We start from the raw sequence: 2,259 nt of genomic DNA, 5'->3' as shown, positions 1-2,259 counted from the left end.
GCCCGGCCTCCTCCTTCCGCCCCTCTGACCGGTTCCTCTCCCGCTCGCGCCGCCTCCTCCTCCCCACCAGCGCCTCCCTCTCGTCCTTCCCCACCTTCGCCCGGCCTCCTCCTTCCGCCCCTCTGACCATTTAGTGTCGGTTCGTACCACGAACCGGTACTAATGAGGTTATGGCAAGCTGTTTTTAGTCCCACCTCGCTCCCCTAACAAGCCTTTTACCACCTTAAATATGTTATTTCTCAAACTATCACAAGCACTTGGTCTTCATTGAACTCTATGTGTAGAATTTGTGGCCGCAATATGAGTCTTCATCGGTTTACAAATCGTTGATGACTCATATTGACAATTCAGATTGTACACACAAAGATCATTGATGATCAAAGTATTTTTGATGTTATAAGATCATATTGACAATTTAGACTGTAAAGAAATATAAGATCATAGACTATAAAGAAATATAAGATCATGATCTAAATGCTCTTATATTTTTTGTGTTCAGTATGCACCAACTGCTAGGCGGGAGGAGCTGTTTAGTACCGGTTCGTGGCGAACCTTTAGCACCGGTTCGTGCCACGAACTGGTACTAATGAGGTTGTGTCAGGTAAGGCTGGGCCCCATGAGCACCTTTAGTACCGGTTCATGGATGAACCAGTACTACAGTTTCTTAGTAAGCTGTTTTTAGTCCCACCTCGCGAAGAGAGAGGGACTAGGAGCGGTTTATAAGCCCTGAGTGCAGAGACGATGAAGAAGAGGCTCAATGCTCACGTTGCTTAGCTTCAAGCCTTCAGGAATATGGTAGACTGCACGGAACTATGCGCAGTGCAGTTTACACTATTCTGAAAGGCTTGAAGCAAATTAACGAGCATTGCACCTCTTTTTTATTTTCAATAACTTATTACAATTCCGGACTTCTTCTGTTATGGCAAAAACTAATTGCACGTCGGTATTTCTTTTTTTAAAACTTTGGTTATAACTCCAGACTTTGACCATCAAGTTTTGCAGAAAAGAAAAAATAGCAGAAAAAAAACTATAGCTGAAAAGAAAAAAACTATATAAAATGACCGTGAAATTGAAAATCACTATAAAATGAACTCTGAAAATGTTGAATTTTGGAAAACTAGATGAAAAACTACTCACAAATAAATAGAAGAAAATAAATATAACAGAAAGGAAAAAACTATACAAAAAACTACGCAAAAATAAATAGAAGAAAATAAAGCAGAAAAGAAAAAAACTATAAAAAAATTGGGGCACTGCCCTGTGGGCCTGATAGGCCACAGGTGTGTAATTACAGGCCTTAAAGGCCCAGCAGACTCACAGGGCAGCGCAGAGTTTAGGCCCACAAGCCTGCTATATAGAGAAGTTCGAAGTGGTAGCCGCGGCTGGGTTTATAAACCAGTGCGACCCCTTTAGTACCGGGTCGTGGCACAAACCGGTACTAAAGGGGGGGCCTTTAGTACCGGTTGGAGCCACCAACCAGTACTAAAGGCCTGTTTTGGCCAGGCCAAGCGGCGGGAGACGACCCCCTTTAGTACAACACGTCCGAAAATTTCGTTTTCCTCTCAGTTTGTTCCTCTGTTTCCGTCTCCGTCGCCGTCGCCGCTGCCCTCGATCGTCTCCGTCGCCGCCCCCGTCCCCGTCGCCGCCCCTGTCCCCGTCGCCGCCCCCGTTCCCGTCGCCGCTGTCGTCTACGTCGCCGCTCCGGGCCCGCCCCCGTCCCCGTCGCCGCCCTCGTCTCCGTCGCCGCCCCCGTCCCCGTCGCCGCCGTCATCGCCGTCGCCTTGACGTCGCCGTCGCCCCGCTGTGAGCTCTCCCCCTCTAACCCCTCTCCCTCGCCCTCGGCGGCCACCATGGGCGCCGCCCCTCCCCGAGCACACACACACACACACAAGAGCATGATTGACACACACACACACATATGTATGAATTAGTTTAGATTATTTAGATTATTATTGTTTTAGTTATCAAATTTTTTTATATAGAACTAGTTTATTTTTAGTAAATGCTTAGTTGAACTTGTTGAATTAATATATAGAACTAGTTTATTTTTAGTAAATGCTTAGTTGAACTAGTTGAATTAATATATAGAACTAGTTTACTTTTAGTAAATGCTTAGTTGAACTTGTTGAATTAATATATAGAACTAGTTTATTTTTAGTAAATGCTTAGTTGAACTTGTTGAATTAATATATATAACTAATTTATTTTTAGTAAATGCTTAGTTGAACTAGTTGAATTAATATATAGAACTAGTTTATT

This window comes from Triticum dicoccoides, chromosome 3B, assembly GCF_002162155.2.
Source record: "Triticum dicoccoides isolate Atlit2015 ecotype Zavitan chromosome 3B, WEW_v2.0, whole genome shotgun sequence".
In the NCBI taxonomy this organism is placed as follows: Eukaryota; Viridiplantae; Streptophyta; class Magnoliopsida; order Poales; family Poaceae; genus Triticum; species Triticum dicoccoides.
This window is presented reverse-complemented; position numbering follows the sequence as displayed.